Below are 20,042 nucleotides of genomic sequence, written 5' to 3'. Positions count from 1 at the left end.
CATTTTCCACCCAGAAGGATGTCTCTTCCATCTATCTTTGCCTGCCAGGGAAATGCAACCAAACATAGTAATTACAGATGGTGTTGTCTCTGTTAAAGTGACACATGAAAAAAACAATATATATATGTATATATATATGTATATATATATATATATATATATATATATATATATATATATATATATATATATATATGTATATATATATATATATATATATATATATATATATATATATATATATACATATACATATATATATATATATATATATATATATATATATATATATATATATATATATATATATATATATATATATATATATATACATATATATATATACATATGTTTTGTGATTCATGTTCATGACAATAACAATCGAACAGATTTTCTTCATTCTTCCAATGAGTTTCGCAAACAAACATGGAATTTTCCCTGGATCATACTAATACGTTTGTAGATTATATAAAGAAAATTATAAAACACATTTTTTGCGGTTTTATATTAAAGCAGATAGTCAAACGTAAATGTAGCGTGGTAATGTTGCGAAGACACATTTATTTTTGTTTTTCTTTGTTTCTTTAGAAGCTTTTATTTTGGTTTTCTGTGGAAGCACAACAGACAACACACATGTTAACGTCCGCTACTACGGTTCGCTCCGTATAGGTCTCACGAGCCACTTGAGAGACTTCCTCTCGAGCGTTATCTACTTTTTACATTTCAAAACACAGATCCATACCCGACTTCGACTTGAACTTATTAATCATGTCGTTTCCCACATTCAATCTTACTCGTATACATTTAAATATTCACATTTCTACTGAATAAACATCCCATAACGTTAAACGAACACTAACGTAACCGAGCGTCAACCCCGCCTCCTGGTAACCTAGCAACGGGCTAGCCGTTGTTTCCTCTTCGCTAGGTAATCACTCGGAGACGATACATTCAAAACGTAAATTTAACTCACATACCCTCGATCTCAGACTTCAATTACGAAACAGCCACACATACATTTGCTCTTATTTTCAACCCTTTCCCCTTCTCACCTGTGGAAGCACAACAGATAACACACACGTTAACGTCCGCTACAACGGTTCGCTCCACATAGGTCTCACGAGCCACTTGAGAGACCTCTCTAGCGTTATTCCCCGGGGCGAACACGACCTCCACTGGCAGAAGTGGGTAACTGCACCCTGCTCACTGATCACTCTCACACACGCCACAAACCACAACAAAAGCAGGAACAGTGCTTTGCCACAATTATGCTACATAAACACGTCCTGGTCCCCTCTGGATCCTCTTTTCCGGTCCTCGCGATCACTCTCTTGGCTGCGGTGGGCATGGTTCTGCCCGCGGTGTCTTCCTTTGTCAGGGCATTCTCTGGCCCAGTGACCCATGCGGCCGCAGATGTGGCACGCCCCCTTTTCGCCTCTGTCTCCGCTAGTCGCCCTTCGTCGGTTGTCGTTGTTCCTGTAGGGCCGTCTCGCCGTGTCACTGAGGTGCTTCATCATGGTGAGGGAGGCACGCTTTATCTTCTTGTCCTCTGCATCGCTGGCCTCCTGCAGAAGCCTCTCAGCGTGCACTGCATGACGTCGGACCTCTGTCAGCCGGGCATCTTCAATCCCCACGCAGCAGCTTCTGTTAACTGCTTTGGCGATCTGGGGGAGCAGCCCTTGTCTGAAAGCAGTGATGAGGCTGGCCGTTTGGTTGACGGCAGTCCTGATGAACGTGGCGACGCTGCGGCGTCGGTGCTGGAGTGCGCAGGGTTGTACGGTGGTAGCGTTGGATGAGGGCAGGCGGGAGGAGGGAAGACAGGCATGTCCAGGAGAGGGTCCCTCAGGCCTGTAAGAGAAGGATACAGACGATTTGGTGCATTTGAATGCTCGTGTGTGAGTGGCTCCTTTTCTCCCTCCTCTGGGGAGTGTGTGTGAGCGTGTGCACCCTCTGCCGTTATCTCTGTCACCCCTGTGCTCCAGCGCCCAGCGCTGTTCACACGTTTCTTTACTTGTTTCCTGTCCCTGACCTCTGCTTCAGGTTTCCAGAATGAAAAACACCTTTCATGATCTTTGATGATTTGAATCTCCCACCTGTTTGGGTTTTTCTTTTTTGTAACCTTTCCCTTGGCTATATTCAGTTTATCCCGGAGGTTTCTCAATTCCTCCATACTCAGTGATCCCCCCTCTGGGAAACCATACTTTTCAACCCAAACATCCAACATATCAAGACAATCTGGACCGTATTTTTTCCGCATGTCGTCCACAATTTGTCCCCCCTGGGGAACTGCAGCAGTCACTTTGCTCTGGTTCTTCCTCATCCCTGTCTAGACTTATTACTTGTAGCTGCACAGGCGTCCCTGTGCCCCCTTTTTTTACTCAGGCGCAAAAAGGTAGAGAAAAAATTCACCCCTTCGGTACTTAGTCACCAAAGGTTTTGCCCGCTCAGCCCTCACCAACCTTCTTGGATATCTGGTGAGCGGGACAGGCCCGCGATATGACCTTGACTGGCGCGATATTATGATTTAGCGTACGTTACGCTCAACGTCATTCCGTGCGGCAGGTAAAAAAAAAGGTGGTGTTGTCCCGGGTGTCCCAATTCCATCGCAAGCCGATCGGAGCCGATTATCACCCGGGTCGTTTGTCGGGTTGGTTGACCCGTTTTGTCGTGCAACAGCTGCAACTGCAAACTGCAGGCTTCAATTTACCGACGCCTTACACATGTGATGGCATGGAGACTGTGCATTGTAGCAACATCAGTCCCCTCAGAGAGAATCTTCTCCAAAACAGGGCAGATATTTACAGAGAGAAGAAACAGGATCAGCCGCACAAAGATGAGGCTCTTGGTTTTTCTCATTGTCAATCTTCACTAAAGGACAAAACTGTTATCTGAATGCTGATTTTTTTTTCTTTTTGTTTTACACATTTTAATTCATATTTTGTTGTGTGAGTTTCTGTAAGCGTATGTTGTTTGACTTTACATTTGTGTAGTAGTAAAAAACTAAACGTTTAAAATTGGTAATAGTTATTTAGATAGAGGCACCGAGACCCACCTGTGGGTCATAACACCCCCTCTCTTAAGAACTAAACCCTATTAACATACCTACAAACAAAACTAAACAAGAAAAACCTCAGTTCCCCTGAAATAAGAATTCCGCAGCTAGTCCACATGTACACGTGATAACGCATCTGCCAACACATTATCAACCCCCCTTCCTGTGGCAAATCTGGAGATTGAAGTCTTGCAGGAGCAGAGACCACCACATCTACGGCTGGTTTGATTGCGCATCCTATCCAGGACCACGAGGGCATCATAGTCTGTAAAAACCTGACCCCAAATTAACATCAAGATGGGCACTGTCAGAAGGAGAGCCAAAGCTTCTTTCTTAACTTCCCAGAATGGACTCTGTGTGCGTGCTGCTTACTTGTGGCATGTCCCTCTACTTCTATGTCATGGTGCAAAACTGACGTACGGCGGGGGTGGTCAGAAAACAATAGTGGGTGGCTCTCAATTAATTTAACAATATCATGACGGGCTGATGCAGGCAAATGGGACAAAAACGAGCTTAAGTTATTCATAATTTCAGAGTTTCCCAGGCGCGCCGAAGGAACACCGATTTCTTTTTTTCAATGAGCCCTCCCTCCGCCAATGGGCATGGAGGGGGCGGAGGCTCAGGCGACACATTTTTCCAAGCGACGTAACGCCCGGTTCACACTGGACGCGGAAGCGCCACGAAGCGCCGCGAAGCGCCGAGCTCTTCCATTCGGCGCCCATGTTAAGCAATGTAGTAGTTCACACCAGACGCGAACAGGCGCGCGGCTCCCCTCGCGGATCGCGCCATGCATTTAACGTCAGTTCACTGGACGTGGAAGCGAAGCGCCGCCGAGCGCTTCCATTCGGCGCCGACGTTAATCAATGTGGTGGTTGCGCGGCTCGCGGCATGCATTTGTTGTTTTGGCGTCTGCTCTATTTCGTGCGCGAGCCGCGAGCGGTCCTCGTCAATAGTACAGGAAGTCGCTCAATAAAAACGAGAAAATCCGGTGAATTTTCAAAATAAACTAATTTCAAAATAAAAACCCAATGACAAATTCGATCATATATCATATTTGTATGTTATATTTGTCAGTACATTGTATCAGAGTGCGAGAGAGATTAAACACACACACACACACACACACACACACACACACACACACACACACACACACAGAGAAAGACTTGATCAAAATACGTCTGTTTGATCCTAGAGATGCCGGTCAATGATCATTATGAAAGAGGTCTTGTCTTGAGATGGACACCTGAGTGCGTGTTTCTATTTATTTACACACACACACAGACACACACACACACACACACACGAAAGTCAACTACGGAGCGGGCTCGCTTACGGGGCGAGGGGGGGCGATGATGAAAATGTTTTTTTTTGTTTGTTTTTTTTCAAAGAAAAAAAAAAAGAAGCTCAAGTGGGAGTGAAAAAAAGACTGCAGCTGAGCAGAAGCGCTTGTCGACCGTCGCGGAGCTGTTCCCGTCTGGTGTGAACCAGTTGGAGCCTCGCTCGCGAAATTCGTCGGCGCTCCGCTTCCATTGAAATGAATGGCACGAGCCGCGCGGCTGTTCGCGTCAGGTCTGAACCACTACATTCAGTGCATTTACATGGCACAAGAGAAAATCTAATTATTGCCTTAGTCCGATTATGATCGGAGAACTCACGTGCATGTAAACACCTTACTCCGATTATGATTGGAGTTTGAGAACTCCGATTGGAATCGGAGAACTCCGACTGAGACATCCAGATAATGCGATTGGAATTTGAATTTCTCTGCCATGTATACGCCTTAATCGGACTATTAACTGGACAATGCGAGTGCGCATGCGCCACGCCTCGCTCTCGCGACTCATGACCGCACAACTACGTCGTCTAACAAAACAGACGGCGCGAAACAACCTGGCAAACGCGAATAAGAATGTTGACATTTGGAGAGAGGATGAGACCGGGGCGATGCTTTCTCTTCTAAAAGAGATGGACATATTAAAATAACGCACAACGGAGACCTTTTTAAAAAGGGTAGCGCAGCAAATGCAGGGCTCCGGCTTTACGCACCCCTGAACAAATACGTATTCCTTCGTATTTATATTTCTACCTTTTCGTTCACATTTTTTGTAAGTTAGAAGAATTTTAACTTTGTAAATAAAAGCACAGCAAAGAGATGTTTTCCTGATTTGTTTTTATTTGGGTAATTTCGCTGTTATTCTGCTGGAAACGGCGTGCAGCGGCACCAGCTTCCTCCACGGTCGGCACTTTAATGAGCGTGTGTATAACTGAAGACACCGTTCCTTTGCAAAACCTGTACACAAACTCTCCCACCAGTCTGCTCCGAACCCGAATCCAACAAGAACGAGAGTTTGGGGTCCGTAGCGACGGCACAAAGCGTAGCATCGAAGTGTTGTTGTAGCCCTCCAACAGCAAACAACGTTCTTGTCTGCCTTTTAAAATAACCAGGAGCACAAGAAATAGGGTACACCTTATCTGCAAAGCAAGTAACACGTACATTATGAACTATCGTTCCATATCATAATAGATTTAATATGTCAACCGAAAGCAGCTGACCGGCTGAAAAGACTCACTCCACCCCCTAGTGTTGGGAGGAGGACACGTCAATAATTTGAATTTCTCAGCTGCATGTATACGGGGACCAAGGTGAGAACTCCGATTGGACGAGAAAACCGAATGATTGCTTAGTCCGATTAAGCTCTGCATGTAAACGCACTGATTGATTAACATGGGCGCTGAATGGAAGCGCTTGGCGATTTGCAGCACTTCACTTCGCGGCGATTCGCAGCGCTTCACTTCGCTTCGCGGCGCTTCCGCGTCCTGTGTGAACCGGGCGTAACTTTTCAACATTTTGACGTGGCAGACGCGGGACGATCGTTTTCTATCAGGAGTGTGCACTACATAATCTGTATCGGAAAGTTTGCGCTCCACGACATACGGACCAGAAAAACCAGCCTGCAAACCGGAACCGGGTAACGGCAACAATACCAACACACAACGCCTGTCTCAAAAACTCGAGCCACAGCTTTCTTGTCAAACTGCCGCTTCATTTTAGACTGGCTGGCGACAAGAGTTTGGTGAGCAGTTTCACAAGCACGATGCAAGCGTTCACGGAAAAAAAATTACTTAATCTAACACATTATTCTCTACTCGTTTAACATCGGAAAGCCACTTACCCCTTAACAGACGCAAGGGTCCTCTCACCGAACACTAAATCAGCTGGGCTGAACCTGAGGGACTCCCACACATACAATCGACGACTGAAGATACACTTTATGCTGCGGAACCATCACTGTGCTCATTTTAACCCCCCCCCCCCCCCCCCCCCACACACACACACACACACACACACACACACACACACACTAAAATATACGAATTGCAGTAGGTTGGTTTTGTTGCTCTTGGTTGTCCGTTAGTTTTTTGAGAGTTCGTAGTAGATAGATCCCTAGATAGTAAGTTTGATAGATGGATAGAAATAGATAAGTTAGTTAAAGTTACACACACGCACATATATATATATATATATACATATATATATTAATCTCTTTCAATGAACTCCAAAACATACATGGTCAAAATCCATATTATTATTATGTTGTGGTTTTTTTTAAATGCTCATACAAAACAAGAAAAAAGTGTCACATCCACTTGCAGTGCATTATTTTTGCCAGCAAGCTTCTCTTGTTACTACTGACCACATTGACCCATATTTTCCATATACTCACCTGAATCAGGTACCCTGCAAGGGCAACGACCTTCCCCGAGGTGATCGGTGGAGTGACGTGCAACCAGCATGTGACCTCTAAAATGAGCTTCCTCCCACGGACGTACCATAGGAGGACACGGATTAAATAGTATGGCTTGTCCACCAGAAGGCTGTATTATGGTGTACATAATATAAAACTTCGGCCCAGTTCTGCTTGTATTGCATTGTATTGGTTGGTGTTCCTGAAGTTTCATTTTTCATCCCTTTTTATTTTTTACATCCATGTTTGTGATGAAATTGTATTGTGAATCGCTAGTTCGCATTGCATGCTGGGAAACAGCGTCACTCAAGGAAGTTTTCGCTTCGCTGACACGGTCCTGAAGGGAAGTGGGTTTTAGTGCACTGGAACGGGATGAATGTGTTTAATCAAGCAGTACAAACCTGATAAATTGTCTTAATACTTGACTTCGAATGGCCATATTGTTTAGGATTAGAATTAGATGACAACTTCTTCACAATATTTGCAGCTATTCAATTTGACCAGCAGGTGTCAGTAGAAGACGAAATTTCATGTTGACTATTTCCTAATGGAAGTGCTCTCTTGACGTTGGATTTTTCTCATAATTATTTGAAGTGTAGGCCTGTATCTGCACACAATTTGCAATTCGTCCCAGCGCCCTGGGCTGTAAATTTGGACGGTGTAAAATGAAAATGGCCAGCTGTAGCAGAAAAGTGGACCTATATTTATATATATATATATATATATATATATATATATATATATATATATATATATATATATGTATGTATATATATATATATATATATATATATATATATATATATATACATATATGTATATATATATATATACATATATATATATATATATATATATATATATATATATATATATATATATATATATATATATATATATATATATATATACATATATATATATATCTGCAATTCATATTTTAACGGTTTATATAGACCCCTCAGGCTCCATTCAAAATGGGGGTCATTGTAGGAGAGTTGCAGTCAACTGAGATTTGAAGAGAGTTTGGATGACTAGATTTTGGATAGTGTTTATAGTTTGGAGTGTTAGAGACTAGATAGCGTTTAGTTTGGAGATAGTTTTGAGAGCTTAGGGAGAGAGTGAGGAGAGGAGAGGTGATAGGATGGAGCCCCCTGTCCTGTACATCAATGTCCATGTTACACAAGCATCTATGCCAGGGGTGCCCATTACGTCCATCGCGATCTACTGGTCAATTGCGAAGGGAGTTTGGGTGATCGCATGGAGAGAGAGAGGGAGAGAGGGAGAGAGAGAGAGAGAGAGAGAGAGAGAGAGAGAGAGAGAGAGAGAGAGAGAGAGAGAGAGAGAGAGATCCGCGTCAATTACAGCAGGTAGAATCGTTCAGGCAGGATTAGAAAACACGGTGGATCTGGTTGATTTTGGTCATAATGTACGATGTGCTGGATTTTGTTCTTAAATGTGCTGTGCTTTACAGTGAAACGTAAATGTGACTATCGGCTTCGGCACTATTCAGATCAAATAAAGACCAGACAGGGACAGGAAAAAGAGTTTCGCTGTTGTTTTACACGCAAAACTACCGGGGTTGTCACGTGAGCTTGCAATCCTGGCATAAACTGATGGAGACGCCTCGCTCGGAAAATGCGCTTCAAAGTGCGCACGCACTGCAGACGCGCCGGAGATCCTGGGAGATGCTGCTGGCAAAACGTCTGCGTCACACACACACACACACACACACACACACACACACACACACACACACACACACACACACGCACACCAATTATCCCTAACCTATGCGCTGGAAAACAGAAAACTATACAGCAAAACATCTTAACGTAAACACACTTTAATTGATAAAATCAAACATAAGCAGATATAACCTAAACAATTTTAAACCATGAGTTTTCTGTGCAATGATGAGCATAAATGCACATGGGAACATGTTGACCCATTTAATCCTCTTTCTTTCTTTATCATTGGACTACAAATATATTGCTGAATGACTTTTCCTGTTTTATAGGAGGTGGATCTTTTTGACTTGCTCATTTTAAAAGTAGTTTGCATGTTGAAAAGGTGTGAGCACCCCTGATCTATGCCCTTTTCCAAGTCCCACAATCACTTTCACTGTCATCTGCCTGATTACACCCATGCCATTTTCAGAAAAAAATTGCACAAACAGAATACATTCAAAAAATGTATCATACACATAGTTATCAAGTCAAGTTATTTATTTATTGTCATTGTTGAACAAAGTTAACAACAAAATTTGTTTGGAGCATCCCCATAACCACTGGCATCAGTACCGATAAAAATAATCATAAATAAGTGAGAAAAAAAAACAAAAATATATATATAATTTATGTACAGAAATTATTTGGTCATTCATTTTTTGCAATTCATAGTCATTCCCAACAGACATAACAGACACAAAAATTCAATGCATCACACATGGTTCAGACACAGCTTGCCTGTGATTGTACATTTGGCCAGTAGGTGGTTTCGTGTGCACATGAAGCTTCGAGAAATGAACCGTTTCTCGAACCAGTTGGCTCAAGTGGTTCAATGCCTCATGAGGCTTCACCTCACCATCACTAGTCGTGACACACAGCTTGCTGTTTGGCTCCACTTGTTGTAGTTCTGTCAGCCACCAGTAGATGGCGCTCTCCTCTTCACTCTCCTCATCCTCACCACCACCTGCAAAGATAAGAAGAGACAGCAGGAGTCAGGACTCACGGTCCTTGAACGCATCATCACAGAGACGTTGACTGTTGATGGAGATGGTGGAGTGACTGGTGAGAAGAAGCAGACTCTCAGTCACATGTCTAGTGTGGAACATGTGAAGGTCATGTGACCAAGGAGTGTTGGACTGATACTGAGGCCTGATGAAGATGAACTGATCAATAATTGGGTGGTGAACTGAGAGAAGAAGCAGTTTGGCAGCAGATGTTGGATGAATGAGGAGCAGCTGGACGTCACCGTCCTCCTCTCACACTGTGACTGGGAACACTGGACCTCTGCTGTGGGATCAACTGGCTTTGGTGCTGGAACCATCATCCAATGGTTCTAAACCAGTACTGACCTCACACTCTCCAGTTGATGGTCACTGCTGTAGACAAGATCCATTAGTGGCTTCACTCCTGAATCCTGCAGCTGGTTCCCATCCAGGTCCAGGTGTCTGAGGTGGGAGGGGTTGGACTTCAGAGCTGAGAGCAGCCAATCACAGCTGAGCTCTGACAAACTGCAGCACCACAACCTGAATACAGAATAAATGATGGAGAGTTTATAATGATGGAGTTTTTCCAGGGTGTCATCACTCTGAAAATCAAAGTGAAATGTCCACTTCAGAATCTGCAACAACACTTATATCAGTAGACTCATCAAGTTGCAAGGCAAATTTCTTACTGATAGGGATCTTGTCCAAAACCACACTTTCGATGTCTGCAGACATCTCATTAATACGTCTGGAGATTGTGTTATCTGAGAGAGGGGCTTTGGCAATTTCTTTAGCCACTTCGGGTCCGAGCGTCTCATTTACAATGGCTTTGCAGGCGGGAAGTATTAATTGCTCTGCCACAGTGTGGGACTTTTTTGATTTAGCCACAAGTTCAGCGTAGTGTTGCCACCCGTCCCGTTTTTCCCAGAATTGTTCTCTTTTTTCACCACCTGTCCCGGGAAAAATAAAATCTCTCCCGGGACACAATTTGTCCCGTTTTTAAGGGAAAATGACAAAACCTCATTTGATTTCTGCCTGTGGTCTACTCCCGTAAAATACGCGATTGTCCCGTACTTGGCAACTAAAAAACCTGTCCCGTAATGAACTGATACAGGACTTCACTTTGTGTCCCGTATATTTCGGTGACCCCCCCAGTCGACAGACTTGAGACCCCCCACCCCCCAGAGGTCCCGGATTTGTAACTCTGGTAGGTGGAAACCCTAGTTCAGCGACGTGGTAGCTAGCTTTAAGGGCTCTCTCGTTTACTTTTGCGGTTTTTCTCATGAAAGTTGCCTGTTTCTCCGTGTGTTCACGCAGGCGAACAAAATACTCCACATTTTTCTTTTGAACTGAGGGCTGTTTCGTTTGGAGATGACGTTTAAGCTTACTTGGGACCATAGCACTGTTGGAGAGCTTTTCACCACATACCAAGCACAACGGAGTCGGTGCCGTTGCATCTCCGGTAAAAGTAAATCCAAATGAAAGATAGCTTTCATTGTATTGCCTCACGCCAGAAACTTTGCTCGACGTCACCGTCTTTGCCTCCACTCATACAAGGCAATTAGCTACCTGCTGCTGCCACCTACTGGTATGGAAGAGTACTACATGATTACTCTGCCAGGCGCTAGACTGCACATGCACACAAATGGGATAATTTCCCACGGCACACCTGACAATATCTCGCGGCACACAAACACTGGTTTACAGGAACGGGTGCTCATCAGAAAACGCTGGCAGTGTGTTTCCCGTGTCTTACTTCCGGTATAAAGTTCGCTTCAAAATTACAACAGAAACTACCGAAAGATGCCAGTAGGTGGCAACGACGCTCTATAAATGCTTCTCTTAATGCAACAAATAAATGAAATGACTTTCATACTTACACCAACTGCTCTTAACCTATTTATTAAACAATTTAGACTTAAAGTTTTCTTTGTTGTTTCACCTTAACAGAACACTGATAATAATAATAATAATAATAATAATAATAATAATAATAATAATAATAATAATAATAATAATAATATTAAGAAATTGCCATTTACAAAACGTGCACATTTCTTTTAAACTTAAGTGTAGTTGTTTTCCATATCTATTGACGCAAATGACGTTAACCTTGCAATGAACGCAGCAACACTTGTACCTAATAACACTAATGATACAACAAATACACGTCAAAATGGTTGCAGTGAAAATGGACGCTTTTAATCATATATGTTTTGGCTCTTGCCAAGTAAAATTTCAGGAATTATTCTTTGTTTGTTTAGAATGTCGGACATGTATTCAGCACTTTGTGATGAAGAGCTGGATGCCGTCATTGCAGAAATCCAATTCAGTCACCCAAACACAGGGTACAGAATGATGAGAGCATTCCTTCATGCCAGGGGATGTACGAGTGCAAAGTAAGTTTGATATGAAGTTGATCCCCACATGAATGTATTCAGTAATCTGTATTGTGCATCAGTTTAACCGAAACAAACAAATATAATTAGCTTTATTTGTATAACGCTTTCCGTACAAAATGTAGCTAAAAGTGCTTACATGGATGATTAAAAAAAGAATGGCGGTATATTTAAAAAAAAGAAAGTGGGGGTATTTAATAAATTAAATCATACCTTTTGTCAGCATTATCTGTGTTAACACGGATTTGTGCCTTTAATATTTTATGTAGTTTGTCTTTCTTTTTTTTTTTGCTGTTGTTGTAGTTCAAAGAGTACGTGATTCCTTAAGAAGAGTGGACCCAATTGGGACTGAAGTGCGAGCCTTGGCCAATCGCACACTAAGACGGAGGCAGTATTCTGTTCCTGCACCAAATGTAATGTGGCACATAGATGGAAACCACAAATGAATACGGTATTTTTCAAAACTGTTTTTAAATACTTGAACAAATGAAACATTGAGATTTTCTACCCACTCCAAATCTTTTCATCTTTGTACCATACCTTTTTTGTGTCAAATAAGCTGTGCATGAACCTTTTTCAATTAGCTATCTGATGCCTTATATATTTTAGATTTTTCTTTCCATCTTCTCTCCCTTTTTTACCAAAAGCTGGAGATTTGTCATTCACGGTGGAATAGATGGCTTTAGCCGTTTAATTGTTTATCTGTCTGCTGCAATAAACAACCGAGCATCCACAGTGTTGGAAACAGGGGCGGTCCTAGAATTTTTTTCTTGGGGGGGCAAGCTCGGGGCACAGACGGGTGGCACACCGGAATGACATTTGTTTTGTTTTTTTAAATGCCCTATGCCTTAGGTAATAATAAATGGTAGGCGGAGGTATGAATAATAGAACTATTTTATTTACCCAAATAATGCACAAAACAGTGTATCATCCAGCATTTAGTAATCTTATCTGACTGAGTAAAATGCTTTTTGTTTGTTTGAGTGGGTTGATCTGTGCTCCGGGAGAGTATACTGGTGTATCTAGTACTAGTAACCTAGTATTAGTTTCAGCAAGATAAACAAGTGTTTCATAGGTATCTATGTATCTTTGTTAACTTATAGAGATGGAAACCAACAACTGAGTTTAGTTATGAATGTTTTTTTTTTTAAAATTCATAACAGATACAAAGTGCATGTTGGAGCCAAAATATTTATTTTCTTTCCTTATTTCTGATTTATTTGCACTGTGGCTTAATGTGTTAATTATGGACACAAAAGTAATTGTTTTATTTATTTAGTATTTTCTTAGTATTGGTTGCGCTAAGGGCCATGCCCCCACATCACCATAGGCAGGTGACTGCAGCACCTGAACTATATTAGGGTGGTTAACGGGGCCGGCAGGTCTCTTGAGTTGAATGCAGCCAAACAGTTTTAGACCGCTTTTCAAGCACTCTTTGGATTTCTCATTTTTTGACGATTGTTGGATTACTTTGTCGATCTGTGAGTTTGCAAACAACCTGTGCCGCATTGTCCGCTGTCGCGGTAAGACCGTTTTTGTTTTTTGTTTTTTGTTTTTGGATTACAAATAAACAATCTGAACAGTGGATCGCCGCATCCTCCAGAATTATTGTTTATCACAAGCACGCTTGGGCGCGTCGAACTGAAACTCAACAATTCACCAAGAGCAAAGCCCGACATTTCACAGGGAAATAGTCGCGCTTTTATTGTCTAAAACTGGCGCATGACGATCGTTCGAACGCTGTTGTGCAAACAAATGGAACGCACGCAGCGTCAATGAACATTAATCTGTCACGCCCACTCAATGAAGCGTCATTCATTGGGAATGTCGCACTCGCACATCCGAAGGATTGAAGTCTGTAAATGTAACGCCAAAGTTGAATATAAGCAATGGATGAAAACGTCACGTCTAACATTGATCCTGTTGTTCAGCGACAAGATGGTGATGCTGAAAAGCAAAATGTCGCAATGGAAAATGTGACGGGCCCTGTAAAGGAAAAAAGGGTTATCAAACTAACTGCCAAGGGTTGGGAGATGTTTTTATTCAACACCCAAAAAACAAGAAACTTGAAGTGCAAACAGGCAAAAAAAACAATGGAAATAATGAAAGAGCTCATGCAATCAAATGAAAATGCTAATAAAGTAAAAGGCCATTTGCATGAACTGAACAGACTTTGTGACGAAGCAAATGCATGTCAGAATTCACTTGAAGGTTTGCTACCTGACAATGAATATGCTAAACAAGTGCAGTGGCTTAAATATAAGATTCCTGAATTGAGTGCTTTTGGACAGGATGTGCAAATATGGTTGTGTGAAGTCAAACAGTCAAGTATTGGAGATGGACAGCAGATGACTTCATTCACTATGGTGGATAACGACAAGCAACCAGGTGATGTAAACTGGGATGACATTGGACCAGATGACAGCGTTTCTAATGCCCCAAAATCAAAGGCTACGTCATGGTCAGGTTCATCCGGAACATCATCGCATATTCGTATTCGTGCCGAAAGAGCAGCCATCATGGAGAGAGTTGCGGCCTTGGATAAAAAACACGAGCTTGAAGCGCAACAGGAGCTATTGAAGAGGAGACAGGAACAATTGGAGCTGGAAACTGAACTCGCCGCAGCAAATGCAAAAATCAGTGTGTTGGAGTCTATGCAAGCCAGAGACAGCTCCAAAAAATCTCTTCAATCTGATGGAATGAGCTCGTACTACAGAAAGGGCGCTGCTCAAAATCCACACGAGGAAGTTTCCACTGAAAAGGTACAACATCCACAAGTGGTGAGACCAAAAACTAGAGAAACCTCTGTCAAAGGTTATGACCTGCCGCACACAGTGAAACAAAGCATGCAAACTCACGTGAGCGCTCAGCAGCATGACCACAAATCAACCACCATGCAGAGGTTCAACTCTGCACCAAGGCAAGAGCATACCAGCGTTGACAAGTTAGCGGAAATAATGGAAAAGCAAAACAAAATTACAGAAGCTCTGGTAAAGCAGCACAATATGTCATCATTACCTTCACTTTCCATACCAGTTTTCAAAGGCGAACCATTGGACTATCTGTTTTTCATCAGAGCGTTTGAATATGGAATTGAGAAGAGAACGGACAACAGCAGGGACAGACTTCACTTTTTGGAGCAGTTTACAGCCGGCCAGCCACAGGAGCTTGTGCGCAGCTGCCAGTATATGCCAGCAGACAGAGGATATCTGGAGGCAAAAAGACTGCTGAAAAAACATTTTGGAGATGACTACACAATTGCCACAGCTTACCTGGATAAGGCAATCTGTTGGCCATCTATAAAAGTGGAGGATGCTGAATCTTTGAAGAGCTTCTCATTGTTTTTAAACAGCTGCCTCAACGCAATGAACACGGTGGATTATCTGGAGGAACTGGATCATCCAACGAATATGAAAGCCATCATTTCCAAGCTTCCTTATAAATTGAAAGAAAAATGGAGGTTCAAAGCTTGTGACCTGCAAGAGCAGAGTGGAAGAAGAGCCAGGTTTGCAGATTTGGTGAATTTTGTGGATAATCAAGCTAAAGTCTTATCCCACCCAGTATTCGGCAGCTTAAAAGACGTTGCACCAATTTTAAAAGGAAACTTCCAGGTACCACAGCTGCCAAAAGGCAGCATGGTGAGAAGGAGCAAGAGTGGTTTAGTTACCAGCGTGTCCCCATTGACAAGACCAGCAGGGGGCAGTGTTTCCCATGTCCAATCTATTAAAGATAATGGAAAGCCTTGTTTATTTTGCAGTGGCGCTCATACGCTTGATACCTGCTCTCAATTTAACAGGAAAGCTCACAATGAAAAACTGGATTTTTTGAAAAGGAAAGGAGTGTGCTTTGGATGTTTGGAGTCAGGGCACATGAGCAAAGGATGCTCACAAAGGCTGACATGTCAAGTTTGTTCTCTCAAGCACCCTACTGTTTTGCACATCACCAATAAAGGAGGAGCCAAAACTTATAAAGACCAAGAAAAGTCTGTCACAAGTGGTCTAGTTGAAGTTGACAAAGAAACTGGATCAAGTGATAACAACACTGGAGAAGTGGAACCGGTCTTAGCTATAGTGCCTGTAAAGGTAAGAAACAAGAAAAACAACAAAACAGTCACCACATATGCCTTTTTAGATCCAGGCAGCACTGATTGTTTTTGCAGCAAGGCACTTCTCCAGCAGCTTCAACTCACTGGAAGGACCACAGATATACTTTTACGAACAATGGTTCAAGTTCAAGTTGTCAAGACAGCATCTGTATGTGATCTAGAGATGTGCAGTGTCGACAGTAACGATTACTTTGATCTTCCGACTACATACATGCAAGATGAAATCCCTGTTAAGAAGGAAAATATTCCCACGCATGAGGATCTGAAGCAATGGCCATATCTAAAGGAGGTAAAACTCAATCCAATCAATTCTGATATCGGCTTGCTTATCGGCAGCAACGTTCCAATGGCACTGGAACCTTGGAAGGTAATTAACAGCAGGCAAAATGGACCTTATGCCATTAAGACAGCCTTAGGATGGACTGTAAATGGTCCCTTTCGAAAAACAAGTGTCTCCAAAAATGGTAAACGGGTTGTCATGGCTCACAGGATCTCTGTTGTCAAGCTGGAGAACTTGATACGACAGCAAATCAAGCAAGACTTCCCGGAGCGTGAGAAAGAAGAGCGTCTTGAAATGTCGCAGGAGGATAAATTGTTCATGGAAAGTGTTTCTGCATCCATCAAAATGGTAGATGGACATTACAGCATTGCTTTGCCATTAAAGAAAAAGGACACACAATTTCCAAACAATCGTTGTGTAGCTGAAACAGTGGACTCTGTCAATGAAGAACGCATCAAAAAACTGGAGGAACAAGTTTACCAGCTCATCAAGTTGACCCCTGCTGATAAAACAACCAGTAGCTCCTCTGCTGTCGTGACACAACAAATCTTCAAGAGGGACACGGATCACACGTCAGAGAGCGAGTGTGACAGTGGGAAGGAAAACCGGAGGCGGTCCAGGATCCCCAGACATCGCAACAGCCTTACGAAGAAGGGGCCTGCCAAGGAGATCAGAAGCAGGAAATCAGACAGTGATCCACAGTGTCGCATCGAGACGAGTTCAGAGGCCACAGTGAGAACCCGGAAAAAAGTAAACATTGCACGCGGCGCGAAAGCAGTCGAGCCAGTGAGAAAGTTCCTGCAAAGAGCCATTGGAGCCTCTGTTGACGTGACAAGTAAACCCAAAGATGAGGCAGAAACCTACAGGACTATCTTGGAAGAGCGTGACCAGGAGCGAGAGCGACGCTGGAAGGCAGAGCAGGCCGTTAGGAAGCTCACAGATGAACTCAAGTGCTGGCAGACCAAGGCCGGCGAAGAAAAAGATCTTCAGAGTTTGGCCCTTCACACCACCGACAGATTGAAAGAACTGTTGCTGAGGGAGCGGTCAGGGCGCTGTGAACTGAAAAATCGTGTTGAGGAGCTGGAGGTGAGGTGTCGATCCCTCACCCACCAGGTGGAGCAAGCCCGCACCAGCGAAGAGCAACACAAGGCTGCATTGCACAGGCTGGAGGAAAACATCTCCCAGGGGGAGTCACTGAGGGCGCAACAGCAAGCCGAGGAGGAGAAGCGACAGCGGGAGCTGGGGAACAAAGCAGCAGTTCTGAGGAGAGAGCTGGACATCCAGAGAGCAGCGGTGCGCCAGCAGAAAGACAAACTTCAAAAGCTGCACGAGCTCTTGGTTTCCAGGGAACAGGAGCACAGGAAACAACTGGACTTGCGGCTGCAGCCTGATGGGTCAGATTTCCGCCAAGCAGTTGCCAAAGAAGTTGCATTCATGGAGCAGAAACACGGCCAAAGGGAGTCTGAGCTGCAGGAGAAACTGGCAGAGGGCAAGAAACAGTACGCTGCCCTGGAGGACGAGTTCCGCATGGCGCTCACCATTGAGGCTGCTCGCTTCTCTGAGGTCAAAGACGTTTGTGACCAGATGACCGAGGAGCTTGTGGGTCACAAGGCGGCATTTACTCAGTTCCAGGAGAAGGAGAAGAAATCTGCCTCTCTGGTGCAGCAGCTGACAGCAATGGTCAAAGAACAGAACAGCCGCATCTCTCAGTTGAACAAAGCCAAAAATGACACTGTGACAGATCTGAAGAGCCGCTTCCGTTCCTTGGAAGAAGAATTGCAGCAGGACAGACGTGCGAGTCTGCAGCTGGAGCTGCTGAAGAAAGAGAAGGCACAACTGATGTCTCAGCTCACAGCCCACAAGTCTGTGATAGACGGCCTCAGGGCAGAGAGGAAGATCTGGGGCCAGGAACTCGCTCATCAAGGAGTGTCCTTGGCTCAGGATCGAGGACGTTTGGAAGCCAGGATAGAGGTGTTGGGTGCTGAGCTGGAGAGTCGGAAGAAGCAGAGTGAGAGGGACGGCAATGCCCTCAAAATTAAAGCCAAAATAGTCGATGACCAGACTGAATCCATCCGCAAACTTAAAGAGGCCTTGCAGGAGCGTGACGACCAGCTACGGAGGATGCGTGAAGAGGCAACGCAGGCCCAGAAGAGGTTCCAGCAGCAGCGGGAGGTGGCCCGCGCTCAGCAGGCAGAAGCCAGAGAGCAGTTGGAGCACTTGAGCCTCCACAAGGAGGAGCTCAAACAGCAGCTGGTGGACAAGGATGTCGAGTTGGAAGAGGCCAAAAGAGTTCACGGTGAGACAATCAAGAAGTGGCAGGAGAAGACAGACTTCTTGACTCAACTGGAGAGCCAGGTGAAGCGCATGAAGGAGAAGTTTGAAGCCAAGGAACTTGTGTTGCTGGAAGAAAGGAATAAAGCAACCGATGCACAAAGGGCTGCAGTAGCGAAGTTGCACAATACTGGACGACGAAGGACTAGCTACCTTGCTCTGCGAGGTGGAATCTATCATCAATGACCAATCACAAAAGCTTCCAACGACCCAATGGATTTGGAACCGTTGACACCGAACCACCTTCTTTTACTGAAAACCAAGCCTTCTTTACCCCCGGGGGTCTTCAGTGCGGACGACTGTTACAGCAAAAGGAGGTGGCGTCAAGTTCAGTACATGGCAGATGTATTTTGGAGAAGATGGATAAAAGAATATCTGCCAGAACTGCAACAAAGACAAAAATGGACAAGGAAGACACGAAACTTCAAAAAAGGAGACATCGTTTTAATTGTGGACGAAATGGCACCAAGAGGATCATGGCTTATGGGCCAAGTGACTCAACCCGTACCTGATTCCAAGGGAGCCGTAAGACAAGTACAAGTTCGGACCAAGACCAGCACTCTTTGCCGGCCTATCACCAAACTCGTGCTTCTTCTGGAGGCATCAGACAGAGACTAACGCATATACATGACAAACACACACTCACACCCGTCCCCGCACAAATTCACGCACACACACTTCCCTTTCCCACCACACACACCTACAAGCAGCACCTGAAGATTCACTCACACATATGCACACATCTTGGACTCATCAACTGTTGCAGATCTTCAAAAGAGACTGAAAAGTTTGCAATATTGTGAAAAAAAAAAAGAGAAAAAAGAAAGAAAAAAGACGATTATATTGTACAAGATGTGAAAGAACTTTGGCTCCTCTGTTTTGTTTTGATAATTGACATTTGTTTCCTGCATGCCAATTAGGGGCCGGAATGTTGGAGCCAAAATATTTATTTTCTTTCCTTATTTCTGATTTATTTGCACTGTGGCTTAATGTGTTAATTATGGACACAAAAGTAATTGTTTTATTTATTTAGTATTTTCTTAGTATTGGTTGCGCTAAGGGCCATGCCCCCACATCACCATAGGCAGGTGACTGCAGCACCTGAACTATATTAGGGTGGTTAACGGGGCCGGCAGGTCTCTTGAGTTGAATGCAGCCAAACAGTTTTAGACCGCTTTTCAAGCACTCTTTGGATTTCTCATTTTTTGACGATTGTTGGATTACTTTGTCGATCTGTGAGTTTGCAAACAACCTGTGCCGCATTGTCCGCTGTCGCGGTAAGACCGTTTTTGTTTTTTGTTTTTTGTTTTTGGATTACAAATAAACAATCTGAACAGTGGATCGCCGCATCCTCCAGAATTATTGTTTATCACAAGCACGCTTGGGCGCGTCGAACTGAAACTCAACAATTCA

The 20,042-nt window shown here is 43.7% G+C and overlaps 1 pseudogene; it reads left to right on the top strand.

Moving 5' to 3' along the window:
• The first annotated feature begins 15,906 nt into the window (after positions 1-15,906).
• On the top strand, positions 15,907-18,815 carry LOC142881043 (leucine-rich repeat and coiled-coil domain-containing protein 1 pseudogene; annotated as a pseudogene).
• Positions 18,816-20,042: the final 1,227 nt, after the last annotated feature.

The sequence above is a fragment of the Nelusetta ayraudi genome, unplaced genomic scaffold, assembly GCF_046127955.1.
Source record: "Nelusetta ayraudi isolate G7.1 ecotype Tasmania unplaced genomic scaffold, CSIRO-AGI_Nayr_v1 ptg000179l, whole genome shotgun sequence".
Taxonomy (NCBI): domain Eukaryota; kingdom Metazoa; phylum Chordata; class Actinopteri; order Tetraodontiformes; family Monacanthidae; genus Nelusetta; species Nelusetta ayraudi.
The sequence above is the reverse complement of the archived record's forward strand: the minus strand, read 5'-3'. Positions and strand labels throughout refer to the sequence as shown.